General features: G+C 41.5%; 1 protein-coding gene across 11 annotated transcripts in view; it reads left to right on the top strand.

Moving 5' to 3' along the window:
* The window catches only part of SMOC1 (SPARC related modular calcium binding 1), a 160,479-nt gene that overhangs the window by 34,626 nt on the left and 102,946 nt on the right, over window positions 1-22,907 (top strand). The gene's annotated exons all lie outside the window — the stretch shown is intronic.

The raw sequence follows: 22,907 nt of genomic DNA, 5'->3' as shown, positions 1-22,907 counted from the left end.
TAGTTCTGATCTCACTAGTTCTAAGTCAGAACTGGTGTGTGCCATAAATTACTGAGGCCTGCTTTAAAAGATTGGGAAACACAGGGGGGGCTTATGCATATATCTTTATTACCTGATAGCAAGCATAAACCTCAAAATCAGAATTATTCCAAATAGAGAGGAACCTTAAAAGTGATAAGTAGAGAGTCTGGTTGGATGACTAGGGTCTTCGTCAGCACCAGCATCAAACTGCTTTAATGAAGCGCAATTGAAACAACAAAATAAAAAAAACCTAATGGTAGTGCTTGATTGTACAATGAGCCTGTATTCTAAACAGTTTTCATATATATGCTTTTTTATAATGTACTTTACAAGGCAGTTTAATTGCTCCCTGTGCTGTGTTGTCTTGGAGTGGGAGTTGCTTCAGGAGAGTGGAAAACCAAATACACAGGACTACTGGTTTACTTTTTGCTTGAAGTAAGTAAACTGACTTCGCTATTTCTTCCTTCATGACTGGGCAGAATATCAGCTGTGAGGACTAATATCTGTAGTTCTGTTGGAAGATGTGCCTTAAAGTTTTAACTTAGTATTTTAACTTACGAGATCTTAAATGGAAAGCTGTATATTTCTAGGATGTCTTACTCATGAAATTTGTCTTTTTGCCCCTCGAATGTGAAGGTGAGGAGTTTGGTTTGCTTGGTTGCAACCAGCTTGATTGATATAAGCCCCTGAGCTTCATCTCTTGCAGTGATTAGACATTGCCATAACGTTGTCATTCGTATAAATGTGGCATTCTTTAGATTCCAATAAAAACAAAAATACTTTATTATTAATTTCTTAAATGATGAGTACCAGGTTACACCAGTATGTATTTCTCATGTGGACTTGTGATCAGGGGTGTATTCCTGTCAGGAAGTTTCCCTGGCCAAGTGTCAGTGTTGCAGTTCTGGGGATCTGATCTTGTAGGTGTTCAATTGCTAAGTATGATACCTGTTCTTTTGCACTCTTTTCTTTATGATAAACGCTAGAGCTACAGTATTTTCAAGCTGGAATTCTTTTAAAGATGAACAACAGTTCTTATTCCTACTCCATGAATTCAAATGACCAGCAATAATGCTTGACTCAAGCTCTAGATCTTCCTCTTTGCATTTCTCTTGCTGCTATAGTGTTCCAAGATAGGCAGCCAATACTGTTACTAAATACATAATCAGAAGAGAATGGCTTGTTACTGTTTGCAGAAAATGTTATAAAAATAAAGGTATTGAAGAGAAATAGGTGTATCTATATCCCTTGTGCCAATAAGGGATGAAACTTCCAGATTAAGTGAGTTCAAGATAATTACTTGAATTCCAAGGTAAATTAAAAGTGCAGCTAGTACCTACAGGTCTGTTGGGGAACTTCTGGCTCTCAAAAGATGTATGAAGCTTGCTGTTTCTTGTTACAGTGAAACTATGAGCAGTGATGTGAATTCCTTAGGCTTGGTGTCAGTGACTTGTAGGAAACATCTGGCTCTTGCATATATGCTGTTGCCCAATGAGAGTTAATAACAACTGTCCCAAGTGAAGCCCCATTGGAAGTCTAACATCTTGTTCAAGAAATAACTTGGAAGCCCAAGGCTGCTGTATGACTTGTTTCTTCATTTGATAGACTCTAGTAAAGCTTCTGTGTGTTACACAATCACCTGGTCACTTCTACTTTTGTAGCTCAAAAGAGTATTGTGGGACTATACTTGAAAAATGTCTCTTGGAAGGATGCTACCTTTTGGAAAAAGATAATTGGGCTTTATTTTCTACTTGTATTATCTTCCCGTGTGCCTCTTTCTCTCTGCTGGCATGAGATCCGGGGTGTGTGGCAAGCCAGGTCTTGCTCTTTCTCCCCTCCTTGAACCCAAAGTGATAGATGGGAGTCTTGACCAGGCTGGCTCTTGCATCTCATACTGTGTGGTGCATTTAAGCAGTGTTCTTTTATAGCAGATAAAATAGCTTGTGCCACTAAACTTCGTTTTCCTCTGTCTGGACAATTAAGTATGACCTATGTTTTTTCTAGTTTAGGGAGAGATCTGTGCTGGCCCTCTGCTTTCTGGGTATAACTCCTGACCATTATGAACTTCATGTATGGCAGAGAGCTGTTGGTGACAATCATGACAAGTACTAGCGCAGAGATATGGTGGATGCTTGCAGAAGGCACACACTGTGACTGTAGCAGTCAAAAGCTGTCCTACAAATGGGCTTGGATTTATGGAAGACTGGGGATCTGCACCTCCTGTGACTTCAGAGGACTAAAAGATGATAGGAGGGGAGGACAGGGTAGACACTATAAAGTTCTTCCTGGTTTTATGCGTGGAAAAGTGTCATATCCTCCCTTGAAAGATAATGCTGGTTGGAGATGGGGGAGGACCTTACAGTTAAGTGCTGTTGCAAAGGAAGGTAGTAAATAGGAAAATTGTGAGGCTACCAACAGATTCCAGTGCATAAATTGGAGTGCCACAGAGCATTGGGAATTTCCTGCTGCAGTTGGCTACTAGCTAGAACACCAAATAAGAATCTTGGTAAAAAGTGCTGAAAAAGCTCCTGAAGCTTTGTTGTCCCCTCTGGGAAGAGGTATCAGCATTGCAGCTTATGCAAGAGTGGCTCAAGGAGTGTGTTCTGCTCTGTGTTCGCTGCAGCCCCACAGGAAAGATTCCACAAAGCAGGTGTCTTTATGCTTACCAAAATTAGGGAGTCTGTGTTCTTTATGGTGGGAAGAAATTACAAAAGCACATTTAATAGGAATATAAGGCAGAGGCCTTCATACACAGGAGGTCTAGAACAGAAGAATGAGCATTAGGGTAAGTTTTCAGTGACTGAATTTTGTTTCTTGTTTGAGCTTAATCACCACTCTGCATTGCAAAGGTCTACACTAGTAACTAGCCACTGAAGCACTTTAATGCTTTTAGATTTCTTTGCCATTGGAGAGATTAGTATAATGAAGAAATAAGTCCCCAAAGGCAGGTCTTTACAAAAGAGATAGGACAGATTTGTTACTCTAAGGCAAACAGATAGCCTGTTTTAGTTGGGTGAGGGATGTTTTTTACCTGAGCGGATACTCTAATTATATCTGGAACTATATTGCTTGTTTCTCCTCCTCCTTGCTCTTTTTTAGACCTTTAATGTTAGCTGAATTTGCTTATGTGTACTAAAGAAACTGCTCTGACTTGTGTTTTTTAAACAGTATGCAACTGTGTTGAAGAACAGGATTAATTCTTGTGTAGAGAAGTATTAAAACATTATGTTCCTATTGGAACAGCAGGCCCTGTTCTAAACAGAAAAATGTTGTAGGATTTTACTTGCTCTGTGTAGTCTTAGAGTTGGTGTTTTAACTGCCTGAGCTTCAGAGTTGGCTACAAGAATATTTCCACTCAAGTTAATGAGCTGTGCTGTTAATGAAAGATTTCTGGCCAGCAAAAGATTAGGTACAGAAAAAGAAACTGCTCATGTATTTTTGCTGGTGGTGGCAGCAAGCTCTGTAGCTGGTGGAACAACTACCATGATAACCTCTTGGACTATTTTTCTAGTTTCTAGCTCTCGTGTGCTAAGGTAATCTTCACAGTGCAGAGCAGATGCTCTCTTGGCTTCTTTCATTTCCAGATGGCCTGAAGCAATTGGTAAAATGACTGTAAACTCATTTCAGTAGTGTAGTAGCTCTGAAATATTAATACTGCTATTTAAATATCTTAGATGTTCTTATCCTGCCATCTCAAACTAATTGCGACATTACTATGTCAAAAAAACCCCAAACAAACAAAACCCCATTTGTCTCTTACTTGGCTGGTGAATCCCAATTCTTCTGGTGCTGGCACATCTGACAGTGCAGTTAAGCGTTACACAATAAGCTTTATGTGAACATTAAAAGCTAAACATGGAAGCAATACAGGTGGAACTAAAGCTGATCCCTGAAGGCTGCTGTGCTGACAGTCATGTTTAACCATCCTGTGTAACTGTGTGGTGGCTTCCTGTCAGGGTCCCCTGGCAGCTGCCATGAGGTCTCTGGTAGTGATGCTCCATCCAGGGACTTTGTGGCACAGCAGACCCTGAGCTGATCTTGGTGTGCAGTGGGAGTAGTTTACTGCTTTGGTCTTCAAGTGACACTCTGGCAGAGTAGCGGCTGTTGTGACTTGAGCTATGAAGCTTCCAAGCTTAAGTGATGTCATTGCATTGGTAGGACTCTGAGCTTCCTATGCTCATTTGTGAGAAGCTCTTGTTTGTGAAGTTCTTCCTCTAACAGGCTGCCATTTATGTAGGTGAATCCATTCCACGCTGGAGCTTTCTGGATAAGGTGGGGACTCTGTGAGATGTTTGCTTATGCAGAGAAACTACCGTGATGTGATGGAAGTGGTGTGTAACTGGCTGCCTCTTCTGACTGGCTCACATGAGCAGTTACAACTTGCGTTCAGCAGCTTGTATGTGAACCATGTGAGGCTTCTGTGTGTGATGACTTTACTGCTTGTAGATATGAGGAAGGAGTATCCTGGCACCAAAATCCTGACTGGGAATGCAACTCTGCGCTCTTTTTTTCTTTGTTTTTTTTTTTCTTTTTCTGTTTTTGTGTATATGTTGAGGGGAGGAGGTTTTGTAGCTTTAAGAGAGCAACAACAGGAAAGCATAGCTAGTCACACTAGGGTGTAAAGTTTTATTCAGGACAGTGAAAACCACCCACCATACAAAAGAGTTCTTTGTATACAGCCTCATGCAGGTTATCAGCAGCTCTTCAGCCTGAGAGCAGCTTCCCCAGGATAAGACCTTACCTTGAAACCAGCCTCATGCTTCCTATCCTGGATGTTTTTTTTCTTTATTAAAATAGGTTCCTGATGCAACTTGGGCTCCTGTGGGGTGCTGCAGTAACAATACAGATAATGTTAACAATACTCATGCGTTTTAGGAAAGAGTCATCTGCTTGTTTGGTGAGGAAAACATTGCCTCATATAGCGGGCCTGCTTCTTGACCTATGCTATTTCTTAAAAACTTGAGGTGAGAAATATGGTTTTTATGGTTTTCTACAGGAACTGCTCCAAGTACTGTGCTATCTGAGTAGAAGGCTTTCATGCTGAAAGTGCAGCCCCTACAGTGTCACGGGTGACGATGGAGCAAACTGGCTTTGGTTTATGAAGGGATTCACTCTAGCCTGTGTGGCACTTCCAGGACACTGAAGAGTGGCCTGAGCCCGACTGGATGATGCCAAGGCATCACCAGCAGCCTGGAATAACACCCTTGGTAGAAGGCTGTCCTGTCTACCTCACTGGACATATTCAAGAAGCATCTGGATGCAATCCTGTGCCGTGTGCTCTAACATGACCCTGCTTGAGCAGGGAGGTGGGACCAGATGACCCACTGTGGTTGCTTTGAGCCTGAGCCACTCTGTGGCTGTCAGATGTTTCTGTTGTGCCTCTGTCCTTAGAGCAGTGGTCTGGAAGGCCCTGTAAGCCCCCAGCTGCCTGGACTGTCAAACTCTTTGCTGGTGGTCTCCCAGCTGTAGCCTGCTCAGAAGGATATTCCTGCATGTTGGGTTTGTGCATTTTTGCCTCCCACTGGCTTGTGGCTGGGCCAGCTGCTTTTGAGGGCCCACTGACAGAGGTTTGCATTTGGAGCGGCACGTAGCTATGCAGTGGGCAAGTGAGTGGTAGGTGTGAAATGAGAAGAAACTTAAGTACTTCCCCCCAAGGTCTGTGCCTAGAGATAGGAAAATAACACTAGTTACTATAGTAACAGGCTGCATCATTAAAGGTTGGCTCAGGGTTTTGGCAAGTAGAGTCTGGCAGCAAAGCCTAGACAAGCATCCCACCAGTGCTGCTGGCAGACTCTTCATGCAGGTGGAGGAAGTCATACAGAAACCAGTGTGTGTAGGCAGATAACTTGCTCTGCCATGGGCACCTAGGCTCCTCCCTTGGGCTGGAGTTGGAGTTCTGTTGCCTCTGGATGAAGTAAATGTGAGCAGGCTGTTGTACCTGAGTAACTGCCACAGAGGACCATGCTGCTCTCTGCTTGAGTGCCAGGCTTCTGTAAACTGGGCTGCCTTGCCCCATACACATTGACTTGAAGTGGCTAAGGGGAAGGAAGCAGACTGTTTGTTGCAACATTCCATCTGTGCAAGGCATAGACTATTGGGATTCTGTTCTATGAATCTGTTGAGATTGGCACTGTAGGCTACATGGCAGCCCTTGTCAGTCTGAAATTAAATTTGATTCACTGCTACAAGAGCATTGGCCTAATATAATTTTTCTCTAGTCTTGAGTCTTGTGACAAACTGAAAGAATGTAATTTTACCCTATTCAGAGTGGAAGAAGCATGCTCTTTCTGTGCCACTGAGATGTTGATTAAAGCTGGGGTTGAGGGGGTGATAGAAGTGAGGGCTTTCTCATGGGAGAGCCTCTAGAAAAAAACAGGTAGAAGAAGAAAAATAGAAGATAGAATCATAGTAAGTGGAAGGGAAGGTGTGTAGGGATAAGAAAGATGGGGAAGTAGGACAGATGAAATAACTTGTTTTTCTAAGGTTTTTCTTGGCCACTGGTACAGTTAATGATAGTTGGAATCATATCCAGAGGGAAGTGCTGATCCTCAAATAGAGAGGAGAGGTTCCAAACACTTAGTGGGCAGATTCTATTTCAGAGTTTCTCTTGGCCACCAGTCCTCTGTTACCCTTACTTGGGTCACAGACTAGAAGGAATGTGGAAAATGTTGTCCATCCCTGTTCTCTTCCCTGTTCCATGACTGAGAATTACCACTTGAATTGCAGAGTGGAGCCATGTTCTGCCTTCTGATGAACAAAGTACACTAACTTAGCTGCTATATGTAGGCTGGTGGTGCATGAAATAGTGCTTGTTCTATAATTTCATGGAGTCCAGAATAATTAACAACTTTTTCTTTGATTATGTAGAGAACCAGAAATATAAGATCATATGATCCTTCAGTTGTAATTCTAATACTTTAGGCTTTAACATGCCAACAAATTAAAGCAATCCAATACAGCTTTAATGTAAAGGTAGCTGTGTCTCAGATTCTATGGCTATTGTGGCTTGCACAAGAAGCAGTGTGACCACATATGGTATTGAGGGGAAGTGAGCCAGGAATCAAATAGATAAGGAAGCATCCTTAGGTGAAAACACCTGGTAGAGGTAGGGGTATCCTTTAATGTCCAGATGTATACTATCTCTAGATCTTGTTTCTGTGTGTATCATATACATGCTAGTCAGAAACATGTAGTATGGTAATCTTTTGTTGCAGCATCGACTCCCTTGAGTAGCATGAAGATTAAAGAACTTACTCTAGCTAGTACATCAAACCACTTCCCTTCCCATTTCTTTGAAGCAGATTTATATGCATTCTATACTTGGGCTTAAACAAATACGTGGTGGAACTGGGTGCAAGTTAAGAACTAAAAGGCCAGAAGCTCTTGGGTATAATTTCCAAGTGGAGGATATTAAATGAGTTGGAGTTTGCGGATACTAGCCAGATAAAGGGGTTTCTGTCTGAGCCAAGAAGCTGCTTCTGATTTGGGTCTAGTTACCATACAGAATGGTGGTAACTGCTGTTGGCTTCTGCCTGGAGTTTAGCATTTGGCTTATTCCTTTGCCCTTAAAAGTAAGTGGACAAGTGTTGCACAAGTAGACAAGCTTTGTGCAAAATGAGCTTTTAAAAATGTGTATGCATCTAGAACACTAGAGGATTATCAACTCCAAACTTGTAGGGAAATGTGAGTTTTTATGTGTGTGCATCTCAGGCTTAGTGGAAGCAAATTACTTTTAATGTAGAAATCTTTGAGACTGGTATGTATAGAATGAACAGGGGTGTTAATGCAATAATTTTTTTGCTCCACGCTTCTAGAGATTAGCTTGGCTTATTTCCTTTTCTGTGTCTTAACCTCAAAATATGTAAATATAGAACTTGATCCACCTTTTAAAATTAAAAACAATACCAGTATCTACAGCCAAGGCTTTGGAGTTCTGTCAGGTAAGGGATTAGGTGTAAGTGCTGCCATATCTTCCTGCTGTTGTAATAAACTGTAGCTAAGTGGATTCCCAGTGCTTCTGCTGATGGTGTTTGCCCTCAATTAGCTGCAATGCATCTGAAATATTCCTGGAAATTAAACTAGATAGTGAAATCTGTCTGACTAGAGCTTTAACATAACTTTCGAAAGTGCTTGCCATGGGATAGGATTTCTTAAATGCACTTCACATGTGTAGAGGTCCAGGGGTTTAGTATTTGGCTGTAAGAGAATGGTGCTTCTGGCTGCTGTACCTGAATGCCTCAGGTTATTCTAGAGGTGCTGTAGCTTTGTAGGCAAAAATCTGAAGCGATGGCCAAGTGACACTGTTTATCTGGATAGGTAATCCCTCATGGTGGAATAAGGTATTTCAGTGGTGGCTGTGCTACCTGACATGCCTCATGCTTTCCATAAATGGGGTGAACACTGAAGATTTTTGCTATGTTTTTTTAATAAGGGTTGCTACACTAGCATTTCCCTGACTTTGTCTATGGGCAGTGTCTATGGGCTGTCTGTCTTTCTTTATTATTGCATAGGTGCAGAGAGTAATTTTATGAGCAGGAGTCATACTCCTAGGTCTAGGTTTGAAAGTCAAAGCTGTCTTCTGTGGGCTTTATCTTTTTAGGTGCTTTGTGGAACCAGGGATGTTCTGCTTGACAGAGTCAGAGTGTTCTCTAAGTGGCAGTAACTGCTTCTGGATTCCTTTACTTTGCAGATTAAGCTTGAACTGTAGAAGGAGTAGTAGTTTCAATTTCCACAGACTTTTACAAAATGGACATAATTTGCCAGTGGTAGGGTATTAATGATTGTTAAATCCATTGTCTAGAAGTACGGGAAAGTATGTCAGTCCAAATATTTTGTTTTGGTTGCTCATCTTCTGGAGCTTTGTGTTCTGGAGCTGCATATTTGCTTCACAGTCAACTAAGAAAAAGTGCTTTATTGTTCAGCTTGGGGGTGGTTTTATTTTTCTAAATTAAGGACTCTTATGTTGAGGTAGTCTAGTTAGCTCTGAAGTAATCTGGATGTTACTAGTTGTAACTGTTGAAGACTTAAGTTTTCCAAGGCTGTCAGGTTTTGTCCTCTCCCCAGTTCCCCTGAAGTAACAAGTGTATTGGTAGAAAAAAATCATGCTCTGCTGGATTTGAGCTGTCACCTAAACTACTACACTTCTTAAACTGTGAAAAGTTTGTGAAAATCTAACTGTTGGAGCTCTCCTGAACTTTCCAGTTCACCTATTAGTTATGTATATCCTGAAAAATCAGGATTAAATTTAAGGTGTTTCATAGAGCTTTAAATAACTGGACAAGGTAAACATTTGCCATTTTGTTACTAAAATAGGGTGTCTCTTAAGGGTGAATAAAACAGGGAGTGCAATCAGTGTGAAACTTTGGCTTTTCTTGTCTTCATCTTCAGATGTCAGTGAGACTATATAAATTTCAGGATTTTTATTGTGAACAATAGATACCTAAAGGAGTTCCAAACTAGCTGGGTTGTGAAGAGAAGTTGAGCTTTTCTTTACCACAAAAGTGCTTCTTCACCTGAAGCACTTTGGCAGGAGTATTGGAGCTGAAACTAGCTGTTGCTCATTAGCATACTGCAGTGTATGTTTTGCAGATTTCTAATCTGGATTTGAACGCACCCATAGGATGAAGCATCCTAACTCATCTGCACTGTTTTGTAAAATCTGTTGGTGTGTAAACAGGTATGATGTATAGCTGTTAGCTTCATCCTCCTTGGGATAAAAGCTATCCTGGTTTGTGTATGTGGTTCTTGCCTGAAAGTAATTTGAAAAAAAAGTCAGTTCCAACTTCCAAATCGAGTTTTGCCTGTATAATTAACTCAAGAAAAAAATGCAGTATATCTTCTAGAACACTAGGAGCTTTTTGGTGCTGAAACTGGAACTGAGTGGGAGGAAAAAAATTTACCACACTTGAATAAATTTATGCATTCCTAAAACCCGTCCCTCAACATTTCTGGATTTGGCCCAGTTGTATGACAGGTACTTCTTGAGCCCAAAGATTTGAGAATCGGATCTAGCTTGAATAGCTGGTGACATAAGCAAACTAAGTTTTTAAGTTTCCTGTTGGAACTCTTAAGAATTTACTTAAAAGTCTTCAAGTTTTGCTTCTAGTTCTGTTGGCAAACAAAACCAAAAATGTTTCCATAGTTGCTTCACATAATTGAGGGACTATTTCCCTGGCCACTGCTGAAGTCCCAGGATTGGGAAGAGTTCAGTAGTAGAACCTCGTGCAATATGAAGAGAAAGGTTTGATAAAAAAATCAAGCAACAGTGTGGTCTGAAGTGAATGACAGTCCCAAATAAAAAGTTTCATTCCAGCTCTAGGCAAGTTTTTCTCTATAGCAAAGAGCTGTGAGCTACAGAGGCATAGCTCTTCCCCCCCCCCCCCCCCCCCAGCCCTTATTTAAAAAAGGTAGGTATCTTACCATAGTAACTGTTCTTCCTGTTAAACTTCAAACCTTTTCGGGTATCCCATGCAACTCTTAGCTCTTTATTGCTTTTTTAAGGAAATTTTCCCATCTGACTGTAAGTGGAAAGCCTCTACTATATCTACTTCTGAGTTAGCTTGCCCATTAATAGTGTCACCTACAGAATAGCTTTTGACTAGCTTTTCCTTTGTCTAGATTCCTGTCAAATCTGCTTCATTCCCTCTTAAGATATATACTCTCTGGGTGTGTCTCTGTTCAGGCAGGACAACAGGAGTGGGAGAACAATTCTGAACTTGGTAGTTTTTGCTGAACTCTGCCTGAAGCCTTCCTCCTGGTAAAGGTGTGTCCAATTTCAGGAATTCATGCTTTTCTTTGGAATCACTGGGGCAAGTAAATCAAGTTAAACTACATATATATTCCACTTGACATGTTTTCCTTCAGTTTGTTCAGCATTGATAAACTCACTTGTAAAGCTACAACCAGCCTTTCAGGGCAATGATTAAGTGTTGCGTGTCAGAGCAAAAGCTAAAAATGACTTTCACTTCTTTCCTTGTCTTTACCTTGCATGAAACTGTGGATAATATAAGCACATGTATTCAGGGAGTGCCAGGAGGCATCATAGACGTGATGAAGTCACCTCAGATTAAGAGGACAAAATAGGGTGTTGTCTTTGGCTTGTCTCTGGTTAGTATTTATTAGAAAGCACACCTAGGGATTAGCACAAACAGCCTAAGCCGAGCATGTCAGTTCTTCAGTGGATGGTAGACTGATGTTCACACATATCCATGCATTTCCTAAGGCAACCAATTAGGATCAAATGAAAAGAGATAATCTTGTTAAATCTCATGCCAGTGTTCAGATGGGTAGAACTGTACTTATCTAAAATTGCTTTAGTGGGACTTGCTAGTGGCTTTTGTTTCACTAGCAGATGTTGATGTAAAAATACAAGACTCTCTTGGCATCTGTTTTATTGTGAGGTGATTGACACCAGTGCTAGGCATTGTTTACACAAAACATCTGAATGTAGTCACAACTGGATTCAACAAGATATGAAGACAGCATTTATAAATGCTGACACTGATGAAGCTTGTTTAGTTGATGACCTATACTAAATTGCAGTCAGGATCTGATGGATATGAACAGAGGAAACACCTTAAAATAGGAAAGGGAAAGAGTTTGAGGAAGTGTTTCTTACCCAAGGAGCAGGGAGTACTTCTACTTTCCCCAGCTCTGACCTTGTTTGTTCCGATGAAGCAGCTGCTGTAGTACCAACTCTTTAACTGAAACTCATATCAAGCTGCTGCCCTGGCTTCTTATTCATCTTGAACACTTGGCTTAGAGCTTCACATCCATGAAATTAAGGAAAAGCACTAGGAGGTTTCCCCTTAATTTAGGGAGCAACATGCCTCTATCTTAGGTATTCTTCGAGGAGGAAGTTGATGGTACCCAGTGACATCTTGTTCTCAGTTGGGGATTATTAAAATGTACAGCTGACTCTTGGGAATTCTTTCTAGATGTTATTATAGGGCAACATCTATGTTACAGCTAGTGCTGTATGCAGAATCTGCTTGGCTTGAACAGCTCTAGTTCTACTGCTTTCAGACAGCGAGCTTGACTTTGTAGGAGGTTTCCCTTCAAATGTGATTCCTGTTTGGGGAAAGTTTTTGTGGAAATTGAGTAAGATTATAATGTCATTCCACTTTAAAGCTCAAATGGCACTGATTCAACAAACGCTGTAAGACACTAAAGAGACAATTCTGAAGGGCTGAATGAATATCTGGCAAGTGTCTGTCTCAGTTGAAGCTTGTAATCCGCTTTGGTTATTGCAACATTGCAATGTAAGCTCTTGGGCTAAAAAAGGTCAACAGTTCTAGAAAGACTGGATAGCTAAAAATCTGAGTTAGTGTCAGACAATGACAAAATTAAACAGAACTGTAATTAGTCACTTGCATTGCTTAATTCCCCGTTCCTTCCCTTGGCTGATTTATTTACTGGTTTATTCACTTATGCCAGGGAAAACTGCCTTTCTAGATTTCTGACCATCCTTGCATTCTTAAACCTCTGATGTTACAGTAACTCTAATGATGGGCAAGCCCCAGGTTATCCACAGGACCAAACAGCATGGGCTATTCTTGACTGCAGTATGAGGATTGTGCCTAGAATCTGCAAACTGGAAATGTTTCAGCTTTTGTCCTTGCTTGTGTGGTTGGTTGACCTTGCCCAGCTGCCAGAGCCCTCCTCACTTCCTCCTATGCTCCAGCATGTTTTTTTCTTAGAGACTTCAATCTTCCAGAAAAAATCGGCTCTATCATGGCCTCTCCATGAGCTGCAGCTTGCTTCAGAAAATGTTGACCTGCTCTGCTATGGCATCCTTTCCAGGGGCTGCAGGGCAATAGCTGCTCCTCCATGTTTTTCTGTAAGCTGATGTTCTGAGAGGAATGTCTACTTTGGTATCCAGAGCACCTCCTTCACTGATCTTGATTGTGCTGTGGCTTCTCACTTCCTGCCCTGTTCTCCATGCCATGTGACATTTTGTCCTTTAAGTTTGCTTTCAGAGGCACTGTCAGCCTGGCTGATGGGCTGGTCTTTGGCCTGTGGGTGTGGTATGGAACCAGCTGTGTCCTGCACAGGGCAACCCCTCACTTCTCACAGAGACCGCCTCTGCAGCTCCTGCCAAAACTTCACCCTGTAAACCCAGTACAGGTGGTCAGACAAGGTTCTATGGTGTGAGTTAGCATTGCTGCTTCTGCAATGCTGCCTTGGATTGCAAAGCTCCCAGCAGAGTTAGCAGTGGCTTTCCCATGCTTCTGATAGTACACCAACATGGAGTTCACACATCAGTCAAACAGGTTGTGCCTTGAAGTCACCTGCTTCAATCCTTGTCAAGGCAGTGTGGATGTCTAGGAGAGGCTCCATGTGGTTTTGGTGTGAAAGGTGACAATACACCTAAGCAATATCAGAGAAAACGTAGCCTAGCCTGAGTTCTACTCTGTGCTTTTAATTTTTGAAGATGTAGCCTCAAATTGACAGAGTATTTTCAAGTTCTGTTCCCATATGAATGTAGATTTCAGGTTGATTGTGTTTCTCTGTTTTTTCCATATGAGTGCCTTTACCTCTAGAGCGGTGCAGTTCTGTACAATTTGCAAACAGCTGCTTTGCAGGCGTGTGTGTGACTTATGGGGGGTGACTTTTTATAGTAAGGAAGGGAAAAGCCTGATCACCTTTAAGTTCTTTGGTGTTCCAGCTTCTACACACTACAGGAGTTTCAGGTCATGGAATATAGATGCCGGTTCTCTGGCAGTGAGCTGAGTGCTGAATCCCACATGAAGTCAATGAAGTCAAGCACCTACATGCTATTAATTTCTGGCTCCATGAAGAGCCTTGGAAAATTTTGATGTGGCAGGGCTGTCACATCCAAATGTAAGGACTGACTTTTCATCTTCCCCATTTGAAAGGTGAAGAGACCACACGGTTAATGCTAAGTGCTATAACTGGTCGTGGTACTGAATAATTCTGAAAAAGGACTGCTGAATATTGTATCTCCTGACAAACTTTGACCTGGGAAACTTAGGGAAGCTAGTCATTTTGGTCACCAACAATCTCCAAACAGAATAGAAATAAATGTTTTTAAGTTTCCAGAATCTGTCAACTTTTGTCATTTTGATCTGAGGGTTTGAGCCTTTACCAAATAGTTTCTCAAAGCCCCATGAAGACTAAGTACTGCAGTAGTTCACACACACTTACTGAGCTTACACTTTAAAGCACTAATGAAACCCTATAACTTTACTTGTGTCCTTTTGGCGAGATATGGTGGAAAGCACAAACTTTAAGTAAAATGTAGTAATTAACAAAAAAAAAGAGAAAAAAGATCCTAGCTATAGAAGTACCACTGCTTGAGTTAGGATTGTTGGCATTTAAGTGCAACAGGCAACAAGTTTAGTTGGGTACTCTCGAGCTGTAACAGCCTCGTGTTTGCAGGTTGTTTTTCTGCCCATGAAGTCATTTATGCTGCATCCATTCTGTGGTCTGTATTTCCAAGTTCATGTCCAGGCATGTTTTTGGATCCCTGGCTAAGTGTTGAATATGTTGCTTTGGCCTGCTGTGGCTGAACTGACCAATTTTGTCTGTCAGTTGTATGGCTGGAGTTGGATTTAGTCACTTGTCTTGGTGGTCAAGTCTGGACAAAGAATAGCTACTGAGGGTGGTCTAGACACCTCTAGCCTCCTGGTTGAAGAGCTGACATATTGTGGAAGGGGAACAGCTTTTAGAGTGTAGAGCTCTTATGATACTGCAGTTGCTGACAGCCAGCCTGTGCTGGCTGTAGGGATGGACCATGCTGAAAACTGGCTCTTTGTTTCTACTGGCTTAGCACCTCTAGTTATCAGGCAATTTAAAACACTTGGAAGTGCTTCAGGTGTTCATTCTGTGCCACATACTAGTGAATTAAATAAACTTAACTTTTGAAATAGCTTCTAAAAGCACAGTAATTAAAAAAAATCCATGGCTGCTTACAGCTTTTATCTTTGGGAGACTGGACACTCAATTTAGTGACAGTAGGTGCATTTGTCCAGTTTCAGAAACCCAGCTTCTTCATTGTTCTTAAAGACTAATTTATTAACTCGTCCCACCATCCATATGCTTGTACATCACTGGATTGGAGATGTTGGTTCAGTGATAGTACCTGGTATTTGGCTCTAAGGAAGAGGCAGTGGCATGACTTAGGAATAGTTAAGTGCACCAGCCGAAGTCTGGAAGTGCTAGTTATGAACTTTAATGCTGTCCTATTATATAACTCCTATGGAAAAAGGATTTTATCTGAGGTTCTGCTGCAAGTTAAAGATAAAACACTGCTTTCCTTTCCTGTACTCTGAGGAGCTATACTGATACAGTTATGCTTCTTACCCTCTGTTCAGAGTAATGAGTTCCAATTTTTTTTTTATTTTTCTTCTGTTTGTAATACAAACTTCTTCCTGCTGGCTCCTTAGAGAAAAAATGACTTGTGTGTGCTCACCATGAGTTGATAGCTGAGAATAGGAACAAATGTTAATGTCTACTAAAATCACAGTAACCCCCTAGTCCACTCAGATTTGTGTTAAAAGTTGCAGTGTTCTGTTATGATGTTCCAGCCAAGTGTTACATCCATGAGACATAACTTCTAACAAAGTGTAAGACAAACTATTTCTTTAGCCTTTTGAAAGTTCATAGGCTAAGGCTCCATGTGGAACTTGAACAGAGAGGATTTATCCTCCCCTCGCCCATGCATAGGGTTTATGTCTCAAAGCAAGAGGAGATTTCTTTGCTAATGTGCAGTGATGAAGACGAGCTCAGTGAGAGACTATTTAAGGGTGTTTTGGTTGACTTTAGTTGGAGACTCTATACTTTCGTCACAGGCACACTTTGCTGGTGTCCTGTGCTGGTGAAACTTCCTATCTGTGCTGCACATAGTGTAGGTCTAATGGAACACAGGGCTATCTACAAGAGTTTATCTTCTATAAGAAAACTATCCATCTCTCCAGCAGAGATCCGGGGTGACTCCTATATCCCAGCCTTGGCTTTGTAATTAGTTTTATCCTGCCACTTGTTTGGAAGCTTTTCCTGCAAACCTAGTATAGTGGTTGGTGGATAGATCCAGATTGTTTACGTGTACTTTTGAACCCTGCAAGTATGCCCACCTTTGCCAGCAAATGTAGAAGACACATCTGTGATCTGATAAGGGTATTGCCTGGACTTCATGAAGCTGGGTTAAGACCTGGAGGTGCTTTGAACTGGCATATGTGGTCATGTTGTACTTCCACTTAGTGAACTGCACAGAGGGATTGTATCACACTGGTTATGACACTGCTGTGTGCTGCCCTGGGCAAGCTGGTTTCAAACTGAATGTGGAACAGCACTTGAGGGGATGATGTGGCTCCTCAGATCATGGAAGAGTTATCCACAGTGCACTAGGAACTGAATTTTCAAGAGGTGCTGGTGGATTTGGCCCCATATGTACCCCAAAAGTCTTTGTCTGAATAGGGAAAGGAAACCAAGCCCTCAGGTGTGATGAACTAGATCTAGCCTAGCAAGGGAATGCTATTGATTTAGGCTCTTAACATCTACATTCTTTCTGATGTTAAGTCCTATGGCCAACCTGTGCAAAGCTCTTGATAGCTGCTTTCTATTTTCCATTGTCAAATATTTAAGTACTTCCTCGAAACAGAGTAGTGAGATGATTCTGGTGAGTGCAGGGCTTCTCTGTTCATCTGTTACTTGTTAAATGTGAATACAGGATTGTCAGTTTTCTTCAGTTCTTCTTGTTTAGGTTTGCAGTATGGACAAGTGGAAATCTGTCGTGGCTGTAAACACAGTATGTTAAAATATTGTCTGCAAGCATGAGCAAGGCCACTGATGGAAATGAGGGAAGTAGATCTGGAATTTGTAGCAATGTTGAATTTAGCCTGGAAAAAAAGAAGAGATTATTGCTGTTTGCTTATGAGGCAGAGACTGCTCAGAAATCTTTTCTGCTGTCTAAATTACCAAGGAGCTTGAAATCAGACCAAAACCTTGACCAATGTACACAGCGGTGTGTCAGGGTGGGAGTATATGGGTTGATGTGATTTGTGGCTCGATTAGGTGAATTGGCTGATGTAAGCTAAAGGCTGAAACCTTGCATGGAGGCAGTTATGATGACTGTGGGATGTTTTTCATGTGGTTCTAGGCTTGAACATCCAGTGGTGATGTGATCCCCGTGTAGAGGGAGCTGATAGGAAAGCCTGCGTTCCCTATGAAGCAGTGGGCTTTATAGGCCAGGTGTGTCCCTCGCCCAGAGTCCTGCCCTCTCGTGGCCCTGGCAGTGCAGGAAAGGCTGCCTTGCCTTGTGCCCCGGGGCACCAGCCTTGGGCAGGACGAGGGACTGGACGGGGTGTGCTGAGCACAGCTGAGCTCTAGCGATGGCAGAGAGATGTGAGGAGGAACCATGGAAATCATGCAGGAAACACTTCCCAAGCTGAATTACTAAATATTATGGATACCATCCAGATGCAAGATCTGGGGGTACTCATGCGTTTTTAGTCTGAGAATGAACCCTTTCTGAGAGGAGCCCACTGTGGAAGAGTGGCAGCATTCCCTTCTCTAAGAGCCTGGAGGTTTGAGCAAAGAATCAGGTACTTTGATGGTAAAATGGAAAGCTAGCCAAGACAGAATTTCAGAATCACACAATGCAGAACTGCATCAGCAGTGTGGTAAAACCTGTTTTACCTCAGAATGTGTAGATTAAATGCACATCACTTTATTTACAGTGCCATGGAAGACTGCACAGGCTTGGGAACTTGGAGCAGTTGGAGGTGTGTATGTGCAAGTTAGCTACAGGTGTGGTCTCCTAACCTTTAGGTTAATCTCCTGAAGGAACTGCTTAGCTTTGAATGCTGTTGCCTGTGTGCTCTCTAACACATTTTTATTCTTTTGAAGAATGAAACTTAGGATGTTCAGTATTTGTGTGGCTACAGAAGGTTAAAAGGTGTTTGGTTGCATAATTGGCTGTCTGTACTTGCTTACTACCAAGAAGGAAAACTGGTATGTGCCTTGACTTTCCAAGATCAAAACTGCTTGCAAGACACTGCCTTTAAATCTAATCTTTAATTTTTCTGTGGCTTCTAGTGATGATGTATTAGTTCAACTTTCAGCATGCTGTTGGTGAAAGTTAGTTAGATGCTTTGAATCCATTTGAATAGTTTGCCTGACCAATAATATAATTAATTGACCATTTGTGCCATTTAGAAGGTGTAGGCATTGGTATGCAGCATACTGATAAGGTATCTCAGAGATGGCCTTCTTGCATGCCTAGTTATAAAGTGCTTTGAACTGGAAATTGAGCAATTACTTCTGGAAGCAACTGAAAAAGTCAAGTGGAAGTTGTAGCTGGATGATAGTACTGAATGAACAAAGATTGGGTTATGCATCTGGCTTTTGAAGACAGTCTCAAGTCCCATCAGTGTGCTTTTTGGATGAGAGAATCTCTGTTCTGGTAAGTTGCTCAGATTGTTTTAAGTTGGACAACTTGTAAATGGCTTCAGCATGGTAAAAAGCTGAGCCTAAAATGCAGTAAGACTTGTATTTTCTCTTTAGATTGTGTTCTTTGAGTTGGTTTTCCTCCAGTGTGTTACGGCTTTGTACCAAGAATTGAAGGATTTAAATTCACTAGGCTTAGGATCTTTACTCTTCTTAGCAAGCCTGTGATTTACTTCATTGAACTTTGTTTTAAGGGTACCTTGTCCTATACTAATACAGTGGGCGTGTAATTGCCAAAATACGCACTGGATGCTTATTTTTTCTGTTCAGTGATTTGTTTACTTCACTAGTAAGAGAATAAAGTTGTTGAACAATCTCTGTGTGGTGTCTTTTTCCTGTCAAGCCAGCTGCAACTTTGCATTTCCTAGTTACAAAGAATCTAAACTAACTTGCCATGTAGTGCATCTGCAGGGATGGGGCTGGATGACTGAGGAGTTAAAGCAGATGCTGACTACATCATTCTGTACAACATAGGCTTGTCCAAATAAGCAATAGGTGAAGATAAAAGCTGATCAGACTTCTGCTCAAGTCTAGTAACTGAGTTTAGCAGGTGAGAAAATCCTTTATGGCTCTCAATCACTCTTTCAGTAGATCTTTGCTCCAGTAATTAAGTGTTGAATTGGAACTGTTCAGCTTCTGGTTTTATCATGTATACTACACTTGATTATGGTTGTGTGGCTGCATTTATCCAGCCAACCCTGTTTGATATTGAGCTTTGTGGACATTCCTATGCTGGGTGGGGAAGAGCAATACTGAGATGGCAAAACTGTTCCTGAAGCAGCCATGCAACATCTGTAGCCTCTTTGAGAAGTTGGGTGCATCTGCCAAAGCCTGTAACTGGCAGTCTCTCACAAAGGTACATGCCTGATGTGATATTCTTAACTCTGGGCTTGTCAGCAGCTGAGTGGATTTCTTTGTGAAAGGGAATGATGTCAACAGTACTCCTACTTGATCTTCTCTTCCTGCATAAGTCTACTAAGCTGCATTGTCAACAGTGTGTATATTGTGCCAAAAATTTGTAGAATGGGAGCGATCCAAAGGAATTGCCTTGAAAGTTTTCAGGTATAACCTATACAGTTGTGAGCCATCTTGAGAATTAAATGTCACATCAGACTGGGTATTTTTTCTGTTCTTGTCTACCCCTTTTAGATCGAGAATTTGAAAAAGGTCCTTGCCTTTTTGAATGTGCTTCCCCGTTGCTTGTTTTGGGATGCTTTACTCTATTTCTGTTACTAGTTAAGTGGATAACAGTTTATTTTTTCTTCTGCAGAGGAGCTACCATGTGTTTCTAGACTTAGAGCTGAAGGGAAGTGTCATCACTGGAAGCAAAACCAAACTCATCCTTCACTTCCTCTCCCAGTGCTTTATATCCCACAGGTTATTTAGGTCATAGGAAAGGACAGTGTCTGGATCTTCTGTGTTGTGCTAATCTCAAAGGGTACTGCTTTGAGATCCTAAGTGGTTCTTGGCTCTGCTGTAGTTGTGTTGGTTCCGTGTTTACACTTAGTTTGCCCCAAAGGTGGGAAAGAGAAGGCAGGAATGTCAAGTATCTTCAACTTGCCAGAGGATGTGATTAGGTAACTTAAGAGAATTTTCAAGTCTTTCAAACAATGAGCAAATATGTCAAATGTGATGGAAAGCTCCAGAGTCTTAAATGGGTGTTCTAAGTCTCTTTGTCAAAATTGGAGCATCAGGATAGTGTTGAAATTCTAGTTTTGAGCAGTCCCCTTTGATGGGGAAGGTACCAACTGCTGTCGGAAGGGCAAGCAGGCTGTTGCAGCTCGGTGAAGGAATAACTTACCTCTCTGCCAGTAAGAGTTAATATTTTATGTTTTTTGGGTAAGCTACTAATGAAATTATAAGTTGGTTTTATAACAAAATCTGGCATGTTACTCTTAAGTGGAATTTGAGACTTGGTTCCATACAGTTTAATTCTTGTATTTAGATTATTACATATGTAACCTCTCTAAATGCCCAAACAAGCTAAGTAACTCCACAGCAAGCATGCCACATAGTCACTCAACTGGACTGACTCTAGCTTTGCTACCTTTGGTTCCTTTTTGTATATTTCTACCTAGCCTTTCCTTGACAGATAAAAAAATGAGGACAGTACATAGTGGTAATCTGTCTTGTCCACAGTGCAGTACTCACGTGGGAATATAAGAGAACAGTGATAGGTTTTTTGTTAACCCTCACTCTTGAAGGGTGTTGGCTGTGCAGGTTAAGTTAAAGCAATAGCACTGTTTTGTTCCCTGCTGTCCAGTGTTACCCTCTTATTTTCTATGTTAGACACTCAGGCTGAATGTCCAAGTGCTTCCCTATAGTTCAAACACTGCACATAAAAAAAGCCACAGCTGTAATTGCTCAGAGGTAGGAGAAAAGAGCTCTGAGGTGTAAGGAGTTAACTATGTGCTACACCTGATTACAGTGCTGCATTATCTGCTTTTTTCTTGGATGTGCTTTTGGTAAGTAACTATGAACATGACTGGAGGCTGAGGGAGAATAGCTTTCCAGGCATTAAATACCTGAAGAAGGGTGGTAGATTGTACTCTTTTATCTCTTCTTTTGTGAATTTTGTGAATTTGAGTGAGTTACTATCTCTAAGCTTTTCACCTAGAGTGGGATAATACCTGCCTTACAGGTATGTGTCAGAACCCTTTTCCTAGTAAATATGCTGTAGTCCACAGATAAAAGAAGTTTTGGAAGTGCAAAACCTCTGAAGCTGCACAGCATGTGTATAATGTATCCCCATTAAACAGCTGTTTAGCAATGTCTAATGCAATTTCCAGTTAATGAGGGATGTTTTAAACTGTTTTATTTTACAAGTTGACTTTATTTCATAAGAGGCAGCCAAGTATGTATCCTAGTTATTCCTAAGCAGGACCTCAAATTATTCTTGTTTGAGTGATGCACAACACGTAAGAGAATTCCTGCCTGAAAGCTCAAACAAGAGCAAAAAAATGTTTAGGGTGTTTTTGTATCTGTGTTGGCTTGGGAACTGCAGAGGAGAAACTTCCAGTCTCATTCCTGCAGTCTGGTAAATCCTGTAATAAGATATACTAGGGGGTCTGGTTTGTCCTCACTTCAAATTTAGGAGCAGGAGTGTTTTCAGTAGGAAAAACTGCTCCTCCACATATTCACAAAAGCATCTCATGCTTTCTAATAAATCTGAACTTGATAAAATGCTGATGTAAGTAAGCACAGTCCTTTGTAATTTAGAGAGAAAATGAAGATTATTGCACAGGCATTTTGCTGCTAGAAATGCGTGTCAGGGAGTGAAGGGTGGTGTCTGAGAGAACTGGAGGACAGGTATCCACTGAAGCCACTGGCTGTTGGGAAAGGGAGATGGGCTTGAGGGTGAGAAGAATGAGGAGGGGAGCATATCTGGTGCATAAAGCTTTGCCTACAGGCAGTCCCACGCTAGTGCCTTGAGACTGGTTTTCAGCCTCTGAAATAGCAATGCCTTGGAGTGGAAGCATAGATAGATGGCTGGCTGTCCCTCCTGATTTCTTCTGGAGCATGCTACTGGGAGCACCGTTTCCATTGCATGAGTGTACAACAGTGCTCGTTGACTCAGAGGTGCTGGTTAGTCAAGGGACAGGCTAATATTGTGGAGCTTGCCCTTCCCCTCCATGCCACAGAGCCCCAGTGCAAGGAGTAGGCTTGCTGAGTGGCAGGAGATGATTTGGCCATCTTGTCTGGATGATGCCGCTTGTAGGCTACCAGTTGAAAAGTCCTGGCAAGTTATTATGCCTGAGATGGCAGTAGTCTCTCACTATTTTCTGTAATCCTCAGTTATTTTGGGCTACCTATTTATAGACATTAAGTGTCTGAAACAGAATTCATGCTAATTGATGTATTGATTTGCTGCAGAAGGACATGCTTGCTTTGTTAGAATTCCTACAGAGGGGAAGAAGTTAAGAGCTAGAAGAGAGATACTATCTGTGAGCTGCCTTGGCACTAGATGTGCTGTCCTCACTGCTTCTAAAACATCTCAGAAGGAAAAAGGTTTATTTTTGTCCTTGTTTCCTCTTCATTGTAAAATGCAGGAGTCTAAATCTTAAAAGATTTTGGACAAGGCCTTGGACTGAGACTCAAGCAGATAGAGATCACTGCTGATAAACCCTATTTGGGTTGGCTAGAGATGAGTTGTTAAAAAACCCTTTGCAGTGGGCATTGTTTGGAAAACCTCATACAGTCTTGGTAAAGATCTTCACAGTTGAATTCTGTGACTCTTTTACTGGGATTTTTGTTTGACCCCTTCCTTGGCCATTTTGCCTGCTGACCTTTAAATCCCTCCCAATATCTTTCCTGATGTTCAGTTTGTTTTTGCTGCAAGTTCTCTTTACAGGTACTTTTTTTTTGGATAATTTTTCCTTAAATGCAGAGTTGAAGCTCCTTGCCATTGTAGGCTTGGG

The sequence above is a fragment of the Pseudopodoces humilis genome, chromosome 7 (assembly GCF_049639895.1).
Source record: "Pseudopodoces humilis isolate 2021_Gansu_Grassland_sample_001 chromosome 7, ASM4963989v1, whole genome shotgun sequence".
Taxonomy (NCBI): domain Eukaryota; kingdom Metazoa; phylum Chordata; class Aves; order Passeriformes; family Paridae; genus Pseudopodoces; species Pseudopodoces humilis.
Note: the sequence above shows the minus strand (reverse complement) of the source record. Positions and strands in the feature narration are given on the sequence as shown.